Genomic DNA, 17872 nt, shown 5'->3' on the forward strand with positions numbered 1-17872 from the left:
CTCTCTGCTTCATATGTGTTTCTTGTAAACAGCATATTGTAGAATTCTAATTTTTAATTCATTCTGCTTTCTGCTTCTGTTTTATGCATGAGTTAATCTCATTCACATCCACAGTTATAATAACTGTGTATTTCCCTCCATCCTATTTTTCCTTGTTTATCCTTCTCTCTCTCTTATCTTTCCCTTCTCATAAGTGTTTTACTTCTGACCACTGCCATTCCTAATCTGCCCTCCCTTCTATAAGTGTCCTCCTTTCTCTTATCTCAATCTCTTTTTCCTTCCCAATACAGTAAGATAGATCTCTATACTCAACTGTGTATATTGTGATTTAGTTCCCTGAGGCCCACTCTGGGTTTGCTGGGACACTGTCTTTGCTGGCACGGCCCACACTGAATTGTGTTCCTCTCCCAGCCCTGCGCAATAGACTTTTCCTGCAGACCTTCCAGATGGTCCTGGGCTGGAAATATATTTCACTCCATCTTTTCGTGGGTTCTGCTGGTCTAGAATTTGTTTAGAGTCATTTTTACAGGTATTTGGAGGGGGAATGCTCAAATGAGTCCCTGCTTTTACTCTGCCATCTTAGCTCCGCCCCCCGAAATTACTGAGTTTTGCTGAATAGGTCAATCTTGGTTATAATCCAAACTCCTTTGCCTTCCAGATTATCATATTCCAAGCCCTCCAATCTTTTAATGTAGAAGCTGCTAAACCCTACATAATCCTGATTATGACTCCTTAATATTTAAATTTTTTTTTTCCTGGATGCTTGCAGTATTTTCTCCTTGACCTAAAAGTTCTGGAATTTGGCTATAACATTCCTGGGAGTTTTCATTTTGGGATCCCTTTCAGGAGGTGATCTGTGGGTTCTTCCAATTCCTATTTTACCCTCTGGTTCTAGGATATCAGGGCAGTTTTTCTTGATAATTTCTTGAAAGATACTGTCTATGTTCTTTTTTTTTTAATCATGGCTTTCAGGTAGTCCAATAATTCTTAAATTGTCTCTCCTTGATCCATTTTCCAGGTTAGTTGTTTTTCCAATGAGAAATTTCACATTTTCTTCTATTTTGGGGGGGGGGGGGCTAGGCAACGGGGTTAAGTGACTTGCCCAGAGTCACACAGCTAGTAAGTGTCAGTGTCTGAGGCTGGATTTGAATTCAGGTTCTCCTGACTACAGGGCTGGTGCTCTTTCCACTGTGCCACCTAAATGCCCCTTTCTTCTATTTTTAAATTTGATTTTGTTTTATCATTTCATTATGTCTCATGGAGTCACTAGCTTCCACTTGCCCCATTCTAATTTTTAAGGTATTATTTTCCTCAGTTATTTTTTCTATTTCCTTTTCCATTCAGCCTAGTTCTACTTTTTAAGGAGTTGTTTTCTTCAGTGAATTTTTTTTATATCTTTTTCTATTTTTTTGTGCTTCCTTTATGAAGCTGTTGACTCTTTTTACATGATTTGCTTGCATTATTCACATTTCTTTTCCCAATTTTTCTTTTACTTCTCTTATTTGCTTTTTAAAATTCTTTTCTGAGCTCTTCCATGACTTCTTTGTGGTCCTTAGACCAATTCACATTTTTCTTTGAGGCTTTGCATGTAGCTGTTTTGACATAATTGTCATCTTCTAAGTTTGTGCCTTGGTCCTCCCTATCATCATAGTAACTTTCGATGGTCAAGTTCTTTTTTTGTTTGGTTTTTGGTTCTTGTTCATTTTTTCTGCCTATTTTGTGATTTTGTACTTTTATGTAAAAGTTGGGCTCTGCTATGCTCCTGGAGTAGAGAGGGCACTGATACTCCTTGTGCCTGGGTTCAGAGTTTTGCTGCTGGCTTGCACTGAGTATCAGGGCCTGGCCACTGGCTTGCACCAAAGTGGGGGCCTCTTGGCCTGCTCTGGATATGGGGCCTTGCTGCATTGCTAGTCTGCACTGACTGCTGGTTTGCATCAGGATTCTTGCTTCTAGTTTACATGGAGGATGTGGCCTTGCTGGTGGCTTGCCCAGGGCTCAGGACCTCCCTTCAGGACCCCTGCACTGTGGCCTGCCACTGTTAATCAAGACTGTGCTCTGCTCCCACACCTATAAGATAGACCTTTCGTGCTAACCCTTCAATCTCTCTTGGGCTGATAAGCTACTTCATAGCTCCAAAAATTTTTTCTAAGACATTGTTGTAACGTTGTTTGGAGGGGAATTTGGGAGGGCACTGGGGAGTTCCTGCCTCACTTTGCCATCCTGGCACTAGAACTCTATTCTGCCATTTCAATAATATGTCTTTGTTTTGAATTATGTTGACTATTAAAGTTGTACATCTGTTGAGCTTTATGAGTTTTGAATTAAGATTTTAGTAAATCAGGAGCAGAGAATCTAGAACTTGTTGAATGAAGTAAATATGTGCATACACAGCTAATTCTAAATTTGTCTTTCTAAATTTGCCCTCTGAATCTTTCAAACATGATTTCTAGTTCTGTCCTCTTGAACAAAGCAGAACAAATTGCATTCTTCTTCCTCACGGTAGCCCTTCAAAAACTTGAAGATGGCCTATCAATGTCCCCACCCCAACTCTTCTCCAAACTAAAAGATTCCTAGTTCCTTGAAGTTCATGTGTTATGACATCAAGGCTCTTCACCATCTTGATCATGTTCCTCTGAATAATCTCCAGCGTCCTCCCTACTGTATCACTGGTGCCTGGCATGACCCCAAACCACACACTCCAGAATGATTCACTCACCCCAACTTGCCCTCATACTGCCAGGTCTGAAGTTTACAGATAAGGAATCTCACCATGTGGCTAAAAATAAAATTCTCTGAAGGTCTTAGGGAGTAATCTTGTTTTGGGGGAGTTACTTGATTTACAATTTTTTCACTACTACTACTACTACTGCAACTACTACTGCTGCTGCTACTATTACTACTGCTGCTGCTGCTACTGCTACCACTACTACTACTACTTTTCCCCTCCTCCTGTTCCTCTTCTTTGCATTTATATAGCACTTTAAGGTTTGCAAAAGATTTTATATGTTACCTCATTTGATCTTCACAACAATCCTGCATGGTTAGTACTATTACAATCCTCACTTTAAATGTGAAGAAACTGAGACTGAGAGAGGTTAAGGGACTTTCCCAGAGACATGGAGGGAGTAAGCGTCTGGGGCAGGATTTGAACATTCCTGACTCAGTGGACTTTTCTGTCCACTGCACAACCTAACTGCCAAGTGTTTAAAAAAAAGTCATGGGCAAATGAGCTAACGGACTACAATGCCCTTCATTTTTAGTCATTTCTCTGCCCTCACAAAGGTCCTCTCAGTACTTTTTTTTTTGAGAAAGTGTTCCTTTTTTTTTTTTGACAAAGTGGATTTTATCAAATTTTAATACACAAGTTGTTTTTTTTTTTCCCTGCCCCTTTCAGCAGTCAAATCGTTCACATGCAAAAGAGGCAGTACCTTATAGCTTTCACAAGTTTTTTTTTTTTATCCCTTTCTGGTATACTGTGGGGATTAAAATTGTCCAACCTACAATAAAAGAGTCTGAGGCAGAGCTCTGAGCCAATGACATTTTATTAAAGGGTCTGTAGTTCTCTCCAAAGAAGTGAACCTCAGATCTTCCTCATGATCTGAGATGTCTCCTTCTTCCAAGACCTTGTTTTTATAGGGTTTGATACCCAAATATGCAAAAATGGCATGGTAAAATACAGACTCTCATTGGCTGACAGACCTTGTTTTTGAGGGCCAAAACGAATTATTAGCAAGGGGTTCACAGACTAGGTGAAGCATGGGTCATAAGTGGTCATAAGATGGTCACCTGCTTGTACTGGACAAGAGGGAATGGTCTGGGGGTACAAGAATAAATTGGAGGACTTTCCATGTAATCGAGTCACCTCACCACAAAATTCCAAGGATGGAAGACCACTAGTTAGCTTCCTATGACTAAGCAAGTGATCTTACAATCTACAGTTCACAGTTCTGGGGCTTATAATCACTACTCTATAAAATCATATCAGATTGATTAATACTGATTGGAACAGAGTAGGGGTCCAAATGAATTGTTTCTCACAATACAAAACTTATTTTTTCTTCCCCTTTCAGCCACAAAATTATTTACATGCAAAAGGAGTGGTACCTTACATTAAAATGGGGCACCAAGAAATTAACACAATGGGTTCTGACCAGGGCAGAGTAAAATAGGACTTTCACCTTTCTATTATTGACTAAAAATTCATTCTTTTAATGAGCCCTGAACCATATTAGTTTTCTAGATACCATGTCACATTGTTGATTCATATTAATAAAACAACAGAATTGTCTCTGCCTTCAAAAAGCTTATAATCTACTTGGGATGGAGAGGTAAGATGCTAACATGTACATGAAAAATATGATTCAAAAAGGGGAAATGAAGGGGAGGTGATGAAAAATCTAGATAAAGTGCTCTAAGTAATTCTGAGAGAGAGATTTCATCTGGCAGCAGCAGGGAAGGATTCACAGAAGAGATGAAGAGATGCCACCTGAACTAAGTCTTAAAGGAAGAGAGGGATGCTGAATAGTAGTAACGAAGAGATGATGTATTCCAAGCATGTGGAAAACAGAGGTAGGAAGCCATATGTTGATTTTAGGGAACAGCTAGGAGTCCAGTTTGGCTGGAATGTCAAGCATGTGAAGGGGCAGATTGGAGCCAGATTGTGAAGGCCTTTAAACTGCCAAAATGCTAGACTAGTTCTGCCATTCTGAATTTCTACGTATGAATTTATCCTTTAATAAAAAGCCATATTTCAATCAATGTTATCATCTGACACCACTACTGCCAATTTGGAGTAATTATCACACTAAAGTATAAATTACTGCATTTCTATCTACATTTGCAAATGTCATATCAATGTTCAAATTTGCATACATTTTAATGAATTGTCCTATAAGTGTGTTTGCATAGATCATAGGATTATAGAGTTAGTACCAGAAGGGACCTTAGAGGCTATTTATTACAATCCCCTCATTTTACACATGAGGAAAGAGGCCTTCCTCTTTCCAGAGAAGTTAAGTGATTTGCCTAAGACAGTAAATAGCAGAAGTGAGACTTGAACACAGATACTCTGGCTCCAAATCCATTTTTCTTTTCACTGGACCAATATGTACAAATATACACACATGCACACTAATTAATGCTAAAAAAACAAAACTAAAAAAAAACATTATAGTCTTAGCAGGCAAGTCTGGATCAGCAAATTTTTTAATTAGGATTTTTTTGTATCTCTATCCTCATATTTGTTCAACTCTAAAACAAATTATTCATTTCCTTCTGAGCCTGACAAGTGAATGTGTTTGACTTTCTTTGTATTTCCCTGAGCTGAAGCTACAAAAGGGCAGATGTAATCAGCAATTGTAATCAAGGCAATAAACAGGTCCGTAATTAACATACCAATTATTTCCCCTTTTTCTGTAGCCTCTTCCTCTTCACCCTACCCCCTGCTATCACCTCAGAGACTTCAATATTCAAGTTGTTGACTTCTCTAACACCTCACTGTTTCCTCTACCTCTCCATCTCCTGAAAATTTCTTCTCCACTCTAATTCAGCAAACACCAGCATGACCACTCTTTAGACCTTGGTATCAGCAGGAATCAGATCAAAGGATCACACAATCATACATCTAGAGGTAGAAAGTACTTCAGAGGTTATACAGTCCAACTTCCTCATTTTACAGATGAAGAACTGAAGCCCAGGATGTTAAGGGACTTGCTCTAAATCACTCAGGTTGTAAGTATCAAAGGCAAAATCTGAACTCTGTTCCTCCATTCAAGAGCCAATGCTCTTTCCACTGGACCAAGCCTTCCTAAATTCTAAGCCCCAATGTTTTGTTCCATGTCTATCACCTTCCCCTTCTTCCACCACTCTTAACTCCCATGGCTTATATGAAACCTACTCTTATTCTCATTCTGACCTTCAATCTCCTTGTCCTCCCTTTTCTCTCAATCTGACATTTCCACTCAGGATTCATTTGTCCCTATATTCATTCTTAGCCTCACAAGTCAGCCACCTCAATGGAGCTGATATCTACAGCTTCAATGACCTTCTGGCTAATTCTCAAGCTTCAGTAAATCTCACAATCTTATTTTTTACCAATTCTGATACCAGCCTATTGAGAGCCTCTGGAGAAAATCTGGTTATGGAACTGATTTATTCACTCTAAATATATGCTACATAGCCATAGCTGAGACTTCACGACTGCTCAACCATGATTTTATAAAATTCTTGTAATTCTCTTCTCAAAATGACTATTCCCAACTTGTTGCTTTTCCCTCTAGCTTCCAACCATGACTATACATTCCACACTTGCTAAATAGCAGATTACTTTCCCTCCTCCCTTAGTGAGATGAGATCAAAGCCACACAATGAGCTCAAACCTTCCTGTCACCTTTAACCATTCTCTCTTCCTTCATAGGGTCATAGATTTAGAATTGGAAGGGATCTTGAAGGCCAACTAATCCAACTCATCATCTTTAAGATAAGGAAACTGAGGCCCAGAGAGATTAAGTGACTTAGCAAAACTCACACAGGTAGTAAATGACATAGCCTACTCTTTCTACTACATGATGGCTGCCTCCTCTTATAAATTCAATAAATATTAAATTTTTACCGCATACAGAAAACATTGCTTGGGAAGCATGCTCTCATGGTGTTTACAAGCTAGTAGAAAGATAAAATGCAAACACAGATAACTAAATAATCACATTACATAATAAATGTTTTAGAGAGAAGCAAAACACATGCTACAAGACCCATGAGAAGGGCATCTGGAGGACCAGACAAGAAGGTATTTTTGTTGGGCTTTAAAGGATGGATAGGAATTTACCAAGTAAAGGAGACATAGAAGGACATTCTAGATAAAGAGAGAAGTGTCAGGAAAATTACACAGGAAGAAAAGTGCAAGCTGTGTTTGGGGATGACTAACCTAGTTTCACATGAGATAAAACAGAATTTAGGGGGACACCAGATTTCAAGGAGAGGAGTGCTTAAATGCCAGGCAAAAGAGTCTAAATTTGATTGGGAGGGAGTGTTTTTGTTGTTGTTGTTTTTGCAATCAGAATGATTAAGCAGGTCTAGGTTTAAGGAAAATCATACCAGCAGCTTTAACAGAGGGTAGATTGGAAGCAAGAGAGATTACTGTAGACAGATCTGTTAAAAAGGCTATAAAAAATAGTCCAGTGCATGTCAATGAAAGTCAGCATTTCTTTTATTGTCTCCAAGGAAGACCTGACCATACTCTTACCAAAGCAAATGCCTCCATCTGTGTGCCCTTTGATCCCATTCGCCCCAGTCTCCCCAAAGACCTTGCTCTATCAATCATCTCTTCTCTTCCACACATCTTCAATCTTTCCCCTTCTACTGGTTCCTTTCCATCTGCCTGCAAACATACTTAGGCCTCCCCCATTATAAAACAAAACAAAACAAAACAATGTTCTTTGGCTTTTCTAACCAAATGGGCCACCATCTTCTCTCCCCTCACTTTTATGACCAAACTTCTTGGCAAGAGGAGTACACATAATGCCTCTACTTCCTCAAAACCCAATGAATCCTCAACCACCTGCAATGTAGCCCCATCACTCTAAAAAAACTTCATTTTAAAGGGAGGAAACTAAGACCTAGAGCTGTTAAGTAACCTGCTCATGGTCACACAAATATTAAGTGGCAGGGCTGGATGTGAATCCTGATCCTAACTCTAAATCCAATACTCCTTCTGTTAACATCTTGTTGTCCTTATGGTTTCATTGTAAGGAAAGATATTTCTCTGAAGAATATTATGAAAGGATTTACTGGTATATGATTCAGAGGGGAAAAGTAAACAAAATGGAACAAAATGCACGTCCTAAAAACATTCCTGAGTCCCCAACATCAGTTATCACATCTGATCCTCTTAGGCCAGATGCTCTAGGGAGTCTTAATTGTTACTCAGAAGTATAAAAGCATAATTAACTCTTTCTGGCCATCTGCCAAGTAGCTTTTTTTTTCTTATTATAATTGAGAGCACCACTGATGATACACTCTGTTGTCTCATTATAGTACAGAAGGGACCACGGATTCTCAAGACTATATCAACAGAAAGTAAGTTCTGGAATGAAATGTATAATTCTTTAAGGCTTTGAGTATGGGCTTAGTAATAGATCATTGTACTATTAGTCAGTCACCCAAGCTAAGTTTGGAAAAGCTTATCAATGGCTGGCCATTGGATGATGCATTGTGGGGGCTAAACTAAGTCACAAAGCAGCCTAAGTGTGGAAAGTGTGTGGAAAGATTAAAGCCTGCATTTCTGGAAAGAATACTTAGACCAATGAAATCATACATCTTTTCAAAGACTGAAGTCTGGATGATAATCATCATTTACAGGTAAACTTCAGCCAAGCCAAAACTGAATTTCCAAACACATCTCCATGGTCTAAGACACCAAGAACCCAAATAAGGTAATAATTCAGAACTAACCACAGAGAAGACTACTTGCTAACCCCTAACATAGTCAATCAGCACCACTATTCCCACTGACCAACATAATTTGGCATCAGGGCTATATGAGGGGACCCCTGGGTTTTCAAGAGAACTCAACTCTATACCATCTCTCCCTAACCCAGTGCTATGGAAATCCAAAAGGGAGAAGCTTGCTCAGGCTGGGACAGCAGCACAGCATTTTGTGCTACAATAGAACCTAACCACAGAACTAAGGAAGGATTGGAATTGGGGTAGAACATGTGCATGTAGCTGTATGGTACTCCCTAAGCCTGAGGGAAAGGGCCCAGTATCTGCCTGGGGCCAGTTCTGGCCCTCCAGAAATCACCTGGGGCAGAGACCAAGGCTGGTAAAGCATGAATTGCCCAATGTAGGAGGAGGCTAAAACAGCTCTGAGTCCCTAAGGAAACTGCCATCAAAGGTGAAGTATAGTGGAAGATAAGAAAATGATGAAAAAGGTGCCATTAAAAAGTGAGTGATAGGGGAATATAAGAAGAAAGAAAGGCTGAAATTACCAAAGATCTCAGAAAGAAGAAAACTCAATTGAAGACCTTGACCATAAGCAGATAAACCAAAAGAGAAGATATTAATAACAGAAAGGAATACAGTATGGTCTCCAGATCAGGTAAAAGAGTCCAAAACATCTATGAATAAATATTGTAAGGCAAAGAAAAATGAATCAACATCTGATAAGGTAGCAAACTGTTTAGATTCCCAAAACAAGACTGAGCTACAGCAGGATATTCTTGAATGGTTTAAAGGAGAAATAAGAACTGTGAGAACAGAATTTATGGCCTGAGCAACAGAAGTAACAGACAAAATAGAAAATTTTGAATCCACTTGAATACTTTGGTTTCAAATCTACCAAAGAAACAAAATAGAGAATAAATTATTGAGAATGCAAATACATGGAAGTGAAGGGCAGCCAGGAAAAAGAGAAGGAATAACATTAAAAGAAAGTCTGATCTCCATATGAGCAAAATATATTGATCTCATATGCAGGATGCAGAAAGTCATTGTTAGGATTATATGGATCTCAGAAGATCATGATAAGTAAATAATAATAACAACAACAACAACAACCAGGAAGACAAGAAGGAAGACAAGAAAATTGCCCAGAATTTCTGACCAAAGAAAATAAAGTACCAGTCAAAAGAATCCACAGATCACCTGCAGAAAAAAAATCCTATGGTGCAAACTTGAAGACAACTGTTAAATTGAATAACTGCATTGAAAACAAATTCAGAAAGTGAGCAAGGGAAAGTTCTTCAAGTATAAAGGAAAGGAAATTTCAATAATTCAAGTCTAATCTGTATCCACCAGAAATTACAGAAGAGAATGGAATAGTATGTTCTGAAGAGCAAAAGAGCTCAAGATGAAATCCAAGGAATCTATAGAGTCTAATTCAGATACTAGATGAAAACAGAATCCAAGAAAGATACTAAGTTAACACTTCACAAAAGTCTTCCAATGCCTTATTGACATCGCTGTCCCTCAGTTTTTAAAGGCAGTAACAGCAAAAAGCAAGAGTTGTGGGTTCTACTAAACTAGAAAGGTTTCAGATACAAGCCTGGTCATAGACTGTATGTCTAATATCTGAGAACTTGCTTAAGTAAATTCAGGGAGGTTCATCATTAGATGATTATCAGGTCACAATTTATTTTTTAGCTAAGGTGACCCATGAAATGGAAAAAAATACAAAATGGTCTTTGTCCTCTTTGACTTTCACAGTGACAGGAGGCAAAAAGCAATAAGAATCATATGGTTCTCAGATTATCTACAAACATTATTATTTGTATTTTTAGTGTGAGACCTTTTTCCAAGTATCAATGATTTGCATACATTCCTGGAAAAATTGAATGACATCCATATTGACATTCTTACTGTAAATGAAATCAGAGAACATAACATTGCAGCTAAATGAAAGGATGATTTACATATTCTCCTCAAAAAGGCTACTGAAGGAGTTGGCAGTGGTAGTTTGATTGATAAACATCTGGAGGAAGTCTCACAACCTCCTGACTGAGTATATTACAAATTCATGTTACCAGCTCCACCTAGGCCCTTACTACAGCAAGGCAGTTCTTTTACTCCTCCCTACCTTACTACTAGTTTTATTTCTCATAGAATCTATTCCAAATCTTTCTTTTTTATTCTCAAACCTCCCATAATCCTTCCTCTCCACTCACTTTCAGCTGAAGATGTTGCCTCTTACTCTATTGAGAAAATTGAAGCTATTCACTGTGAGTTTCCAATTCTCCCCTTTTCATCATCTCAAAACCCCTATACAAGATCTCCCACTCTTTCCTCCTTTTCCCCACAAAGAGGTGACCCTTCTTCTTGCCAAGGCCAATCACTCTACATGTGCACTTGATCCCACTCTCTAATATTTTCTCCAGCAGATTGCATCCCAAATCATCCCCACTCCAAATCTTCAACCTCTCCCCATTGACTGGATTTTTCCCTACTGCCCAAGACGCCCAAAGATGTCCACATCTCCCTCTTCTTTAAAAATCCTTCACTAGACCATATTACCATCCTCTCAGGCTATCATCCTATATTTCTCCTCCCCTTCTTGTCAAACTCCTTAAAAAAGCTTTTCTCAACCCTTTGCAATTTGGCTTCTGACCATCACTGTTGTTGTTGTTCAGTTGTTTTCAATCATGTCCAGCTCTTTGTGACCCTATTTGGTACTTTCTTGGCAAAGATACCAGAATGATTTGCCATTTTCTTCTCCAGCTCACTTTACAGATGAGGAAACTAAGGCAAACAGGGTTAAGTGACTGGCCCAGGGTCACACAGCTAGTAAGTGTCTAACATAAGATTTGAACTTGGGAAAATGAGTCTTCCTGACTCCAGACCCAAGCACTCTATCCACTATGATGCCTAGATGCACATAAATAAAACTGTTCTCTCTTAAGTTATAAATAATCTTTTAATTGCCAGATCTGATGGCCTTTTCTCACTACATATTCTATTTGACCTACATGTTGCATTTGACACTGTTGACCACCCTCTCTTTTTGGATACCTTCTCCTCTCTGTTTTCATTTTCATGATAATACTCCCTGTCTTCTGGATCTCCTCCTACTTGTCTGACCACTCCTCAGGCTCATCATCCACATCATTCCCCTCAACTGTGGGTGTCACCCAAAGTGTTCTTGTTTTCTCTCTGTGCCTCTCTCTGCCTCTCCTCTCTCTCTCAACCTCTCTCTCTCAATCTCTCTCTCCTTCTCTCATTCCTTCTCCCTCTTCCTTTCCCCTCTTCTTTCCCTCTCTCTCTCCCTCTCATCAGTTCCCATGGATTAATCTCTATTCAGATGAGGTATAGATATAAATATAGTTAGATACATAGTAATTAAATACAAGGTAGATTGGGAGGGCAATAGCAATTGATTAACTCAAGAAAGTCTTAATGCAAAAAAAAATCTTCTGGCGATGTATCTTTTAAAAAGGGATTGCTTTTCAGGCATGTGGGACAGCCAGGGCAAAGTGTCAAAGACAGAAGATGAATGCCATGTGTGAGGAACAGAAAGAAAGCTAATTTTGTTTAATCAGAGTGCAAAAGAGAGAGTAATCTCTCTCTCCAGAGCTTTAGTCCTATATCAACAACTGTCTATTGGACATTTCAAACTTCATTTCCCAAAGACAGCTTATATTCAATACATCCAAAACTGAATTCTATCTTCCCTCCCCCCCAAATCATCCCCTTTTCCAAGCTTCCCTATTTCTGTCGAAGGTTCCACCGTCCTTCCAGTCTTCTGCCTCTCTAACTTTGATTCTTCACTCTCCCTCACTCCATATATCCAATTAAATGCCAAATTTGGCTGGCTCCACATCTCTTGAATCAGATTCCTTCTCCTCACTCACACGACTACCTCCAGCCCTCATCACCTCTCACCTAGATTATTACAACAGCCTCCTAAATTGGTCTCCCTACCTCAAGGCTCTCATCACTCCAGTCCCTCCTACACACAGCTGCCAAAGTAATTTTCCTTAAGTGCAGATCTGACCATGTCACTTTCCTACTCAATCAACTTCAGGTACTTCCTAATGTCTCTAGGATAAAACATAAACTTCCCTGCTTAACTTTTAAAGCTATTTACATCCTGACTCCAAGCTATCTTTCCAGCCTCCATGGACATTATTCTCTCTCACTCATTCTGTGATTCAACCAAACTGGTCTTCTCTCTATTCCTCATTCCACACTGCATCTATCTCCCTGTCTTGGTGCTTTTGCCTTGGCTGTTCCACATGCCTGAAATGCAGTCCCTCATCATCTCCACCTCGTTGTTCCTCTTCTTCCTTTAAGTCACAGTTCAAGTACAATCTTCTGCATGAAGCCTCCTTGATCTAATTAGTATTGCCTTCTCAAACTACCTTGTTTTTAAATTACTGTGTGTATGTATACACATGTATGTATAAATGTATTTATTTACTTATGTTTATGTAGTATGAATTGACACATGTATTTGTTGTCTCCTCCACTAAAATGTAAGTTCCTTGTGAACAGGGACTATTTCATTCTTTCTATTTGTATCCCCACAGACCAACAGAGTGACTGACACATAGTAGGCACTTAATAAATACTTGCTGATTGACGTACTCAAAGGCAACAAGTAATATCATTTCATGAACCACTTAGTCATCTCACCTTTCAGAGTCAACTCTGAGTGTAAGTAAGCAGATTACAATAAAATACATGAAGCTTTGCACCTTTTCTGTTGCAGAAGATGGAAAAGCAGAGAAAGACTATGAAGAGGAAAGCTGCCTGAGGGGAGCATGGTGAAAAACGTTATTTGGGATCAAAAAATGAAAAAAGCCAAAAGCTTTAGTTAAAAAAAAAAGCTAACTATATCATAAGAAATAGGAAATAACTGGTTAGAAATACTAATCATTTCTTTCAGCTCATCAGATTGTTACAGGAAGGGTCAAAGGAAATGTCTATCTAAAAGAAAAAATGAAGATGAAATGACACTCCCTGCAGTTAGAATATCTCTAACCCAACCTGTCTCACCAAGCTGAAAAATGGAAAGAAAAAAAGTCATTTTTTTTCAGTTGTCCAGACCCATTCCTTAGAGAAGTCTAATCAATGAAAAAAAAGGAGTCACTACAACAAGGAGACTGAAAGAACCCAGAAACTTCCTCAGCCAGCAAACACTTCATTTCCTTTCCAAACACAGAAATGGAGCCAAGGACAATACTGGTTTAGAGTCCAAGCTCATTTGCAAAACATTGCTGAGGAAGACGACAGAAGACCACAAACAGTATTGCTTCACAAAACAGCAAAAAGTAGTTGAGAAAACAAGCTTGCAGGAAACCTGGCAGGAGAACTAGCTAAGCCAAATCCATCCTCAGAGCACTGGTAGATGAAACTGGAAGGAGGACAAGAAAACAAAATGTAATAAGTCTGTTAGAGCTTTTTAATAACCTATTTTTATCAACAACAGTAGCAAACCACATTTGGACTAGACCACCACCCTGACCCCAGCCAGTGCTTTATGTACTTTGTGAGGGTACTGCAATGGCACTTAAGTAGGTACCCCAAAGAATAGCTGTTTCTGACCAAATATTTCAATGTTTCCATGTATCATGATCTCATCAGTGAGAACACTCATTCATGCTTCTCATCCTGTGTAAATGTTGTCCATAACCTCCCATAAAATCTTCCATAGATTATCTACCCAACACACTAAAAATATTTCTCTAGAACTTTTCTCATTTTATGGGTATCAATATGGCACTCTGTTACCCCTCACTTTTGCTACATCCTACATCTTTTTCTAATTATATTTTTCTTTTGTGATATCTCTTAAGTCTACTTCTTATAAGAAGTATTGTATAGAGGGCTTAACTAAGAGTCAGGAAGACTTGAATTCAAATCCTGACTCAAGACACTTAGTAGCTATATGACCCTGGGTAAATGCAACTTTTTTTCAGCTTCAATTTCTTCATAAGTAAAATGGGGATAACAATAGGACCTACCTCACAGGACTGTGATGAGAAGCAAATGAGGCAAGATAAAGATCTATAATAGAGCAATAGGAGTAGCAGAATTGTTCTCCGATAATCAAGATAATAACAATTTATCTGATTATAGGCAGAAGATGAGAATTTAGTTACTAACCATAAGACAAGACAGAGTCATTAGTAGAATGGTCCCAGAATCTGAACCCAGAAAAATAAGAAGAAAGAAGAAAAGATGAAAGAATAGATTTCAGAACAGCATCAGCTAAGCCTGAGGCTTGAAGTAATTTATATAAGTGTTATTGAAGAAATCCAGTTAAGGAGAGAAATACCTAGGATTGAAGAAGTCACCCAGCAGAACAGCTAGTTCAGTTGAGATGTTTTCTCTAGTCAGGTTCTGGCCAAGTAAAGCAGAGATCAACTCTGCTCAACATGGAAGCTACATTTATCAAAGAAATCTTATGGACAATTGCTGACACAGAAAGACGACATGAATGGTTACAGTGCCAGAGTTGTGAGTTACCTAGAGAATGTAAGTTTTCCTTACTCATGTGCTTCCTTGGAAAATTTCTGTGTGTGCCCACTCTCACCCACAGATACCAAGTGCATTGGTGGTACAATGTGACACAGGTTTATGTGTGGATTGTGATGATTTTATTATTCTTGCATTTGCTTTAATATATCCATACCTGTGTTGGTATTATTTATTTTGCCTTACTGTATGCTTAAGATAAAAAGTGTAATTATTTTTAGGAGCTGGTTTTCCGTAAATGAAGTGTATCAATGGGTACTGAAGAGCGAAAGTATATTCCCCCATTATAGTATTGCCCCTAACAACTGAGAGAGTTTGAGTGTAACCACAATGGTAGTCATTATCTGGGTACCTATACCTGTCAATGTGAGGGAAGATTGGAGCAAATGAGCCAGACCAAGAGTTAATCCATGTGAGAGGTGTAATATGAATTGTGAGTGGTCACTCCAAACACCCATTGCATGAACATCAAGGGTATCCTTGACAAAAACATGAGAAGGGAATAGAAACGTCTTACAGATTTTCTTCCCCCAAGAGGGCAAAAAAGGGCCACACACCTAGCTGAAAGACAAGATCCAACTCTATCTACTATGCATAGATTTTTTTTTAAAAAGCATATGACTCAGTAGAATAAAATGTAGTTTTGAAGGCCTTTTTTTCATATACACTATTGTTGTCTCCCACATATACATTAGAATTACAGTAGATGCTAAGAAATATGACTGTAAAGAAAATCTGCATTTAATAATTGAATAATATTCAATAATACTGACATCAAATAGGGGCAGTGCAAAAAAGGAAAATATATACACAAGAGTATTTGCCTGTGTTATTGAAGATGCCCTACACAGAACTCAACCAGCATTTATTTAGTACCTGCTATGTGCCAGGTACTATGCTAAATACAAGAGATAGAAAGGCAAAAATACTCCTTGCTCTAAAAAAGCTCATCATCTATTAGGGAAAACAACAGGGGATTAGGAAAGGCTTCTTACAGCAGGTGGAATTTGAAGGAAGTCAGAGGGGGACAAGAAAGAAGGTATTACAGGCATAGCAGACAACCAATGAAAATTCATGGAGCCCAGAGATGGAGAGTCTTGTAAAAGAAACAGCGAGGAGGACAATGTCACTGGATCTAAGAACAGGTAGGGAATGCAGAAGAAGGAATGGGAAAGTCGGGGTGAAAGGTGTAAAAAAATTATAAAGTCAGGAAGGTGCCAGGTCATGAAGGTCTTTAAAAACCAAAAAGATTTTATATTTGATCCTAGGGGTGAAAGTGAGCCACTGGAGTTTACTGATGAGGGGGATGACAGGGTCATACCTACCCTTTAGGAAGATCACTTTGACAGCTGAGTGAGATAGACTAGAGTGGAGAGGCTTGAAGCTGAGAAATCAACCAGCAGACTATATATAAGAGATACTGGGAAGACAGAATCAACGGGACTTGCCAACAGATTCAGAGAAATATAGGAAGAGAGTTATCCGGGATGGAGGGATCAAATGAGGGATTTTTTTTGAGGATGAAGAGATATGGTTATGTTTGTAAGCAGTGATGAAACAGACAGCAGAGAGATTGAGATTATTAGTGAGGGAGTAGGGAGGATAGAAGGGGAAATCTGCTGCAGAAAACAAGATGGAGTGAGATCACTTGTATATATAGAAGGTTTTATTTTGGCAAGGAGAAGGGCCACCCCTTCATGTGAAACAAAAGTGAATGAAGGAAGACATAGAGAAAAAAGGGATCTGGGTGATGAGATTAGGAGGAGAGGAAAAACTGGAGCTCTCAGGGAGTAGCCTCAATTTTTTTCAGTGAAATATGAAACAAGGTTCTCAGCTGAGAAGGTGTGTAGAGAGGGAGCTATAGGAGGTTTAAGGAGGGATGAGAAAATTTGGAAGAGCTGTTGTAGTGAGTGGGGCAGTGAATCAACTAGGGAGGCATAAAAGGATTGCCTTACTGTAGTGAGGGTACAGTTCAGATTACATGCATAAATTTCTAGCGTATCCCATCAGCACATTTTCATGCACAATAAAAACAAAAGGTTCATGCTTTTTTTTTCTCAGATGACAGTGTACATATTGCACTGAGTCCTGGATCAACCTCGTATAGGGGAAAGATCACTGGTCAAATGACGTGGGTCTAGTGCCTTTCAACAAGCTACAGCAAATGAGGGGTATGAGGGAGCTAGCTTGAAACACTCTGAAAAACCAACTGTTGAATTTTTAAGGAGAGCATTTACACTTTACAACACCACAAATTAGGGCTAGATTTATTGTTTTGTTGATCATCTAGACTTAAGGACATGATGAAGAAAACGTTAACGCAGATTAAATGTGTCATGGGTTCTTTTCTTTTTGGAGAATCAGTTGTTAAATATTTACTAGCACATCCCTACTGCAAACTTGGCAATAGGACTCAGTTTCTTCACCTATAAAATAAAGGAAACTAGATGATCTCTAAGATGTATTCTAAATGTAAATCTTATTTTATATTCCTATGAATATAAAAAAGCTTCCTCAGTGAAATCTCTAGCACTAAGTGCCGTGTACCCCATTCATAGCAGAAAAATTAAAGTGGATAGAAAATAAATATTGCCCAAATTATGACATGCAACTGGATATGTGGCCCAATTTACCAGTACTTATATGCAGGCGTGTACGCAGACACATGCATACACATGTATACACACACACCTTGGACAAGTACTATAGGTGGAAAATGAGGGGCAGCAAGGTGGCACAGTGAATAGAACATGGACCCTGAAGTCAGGAAGACCTGAGTTCAAATCTGACCTCAGACACTAGACACTTTCTAGCTATGTGACCCTGGGCAAATCACTTAACCCCAAATGCCTCACGAAAGAAAGAAAGAAAGAAAGAAAGAAAGAAAGAAAGAAAGAAAGAA

The 17872-nt window shown here is 38.8% G+C and overlaps 1 protein-coding gene across 1 annotated transcript in view; it reads right to left on the bottom strand.

Moving 5' to 3' along the window:
* Positions 1-17872, bottom strand: part of NTN1 (netrin 1) — a 400398-nt gene that overhangs the window by 319411 nt on the left and 63115 nt on the right. The window lies entirely within an intron of this gene.

The sequence above is a fragment of the Vombatus ursinus genome, unplaced genomic scaffold, assembly GCF_900497805.2.
Source record: "Vombatus ursinus unplaced genomic scaffold, bare-nosed wombat genome assembly UNPS02011916.1, whole genome shotgun sequence".
Taxonomy (NCBI): Eukaryota; Metazoa; Chordata; class Mammalia; order Diprotodontia; family Vombatidae; genus Vombatus; species Vombatus ursinus.